The following is a 901-nucleotide window of genomic DNA, read 5'->3' as shown; positions in this document are numbered from 1 at the left end:
AGGTATGCCTATATATCAAACTTGTCATTGAAGGAAAAAAGGTCTTTTAAAAAATTGAACTTGAATAAGGAAATATCCAGCCATATGGAAAAATAAGTTACCTTCAACCATAACCTCCTACCATTTGCAACTATTCATGTGATATGGATCATAATTTTATATTTAAAGTCCAAAACCATAAAACCTATAGAAGAAAACATAGAAAAATCTTCATCACTCTTGGAATAAAACAAGGATTTCTTCGAAAGGACACAAAAAGTACAAACCATAAAATTAAAAAAAATAAATTTTACTTCAAAATCTAAAAGCTGCTCTTGGAAAGGCACCACTAGGAGAGTGAAAATGTAAACCACAGACTGGGAGAAATTATTTGCAATGAATATATCTGACAAAGGACTTTTATCTAGATTATGTGAAGCACTCTTACAGCTTAATGATAAGACATAACCCAATTTTTTAAAAATGGGCAAAATATTTGAAAAAAAACATTTCACACAAGAGGACACAGGAATGGCAATAAGCACATGAAAAGATGCTCAACATCATCAGCCATCAAAGGAATGCAAATTAAAACCATAATAAGATGCCTCTAAACACCAACTAGAATGACTACAATTTTGAAACAGACTATACCATGTCTTGGCGACTATATGATGCATTTGGAAATCTCTTTTTATTTGTGGGTGGGGGTGGAAGAGGGTCTTGCTCTGTTGCCTAGGCTGGAGTGCAGTGGCAGGATCACAGCTCACTGGAGCCTTGACCTCCCTGGCTCAAACAATCCCAAGTAGCTTCCTGAGTAGCTGGGATTATAGGCAAGCACTGCCTTGCCTGGGCTTTTTCTTTTTCTTTTTCTTTCTTTCTTTCTTTCTTTCTTTCTTTCTTTCTTTCTTTCTTTCTTTCT

The sequence above is a fragment of the Colobus angolensis genome, unplaced genomic scaffold (assembly GCF_000951035.1).
Source record: "Colobus angolensis palliatus isolate OR3802 unplaced genomic scaffold, Cang.pa_1.0 Scaffold198, whole genome shotgun sequence".
Lineage (NCBI taxonomy): Eukaryota > Metazoa > Chordata > Mammalia > Primates > Cercopithecidae > Colobus > Colobus angolensis.
This window is presented reverse-complemented; position numbering follows the sequence as displayed.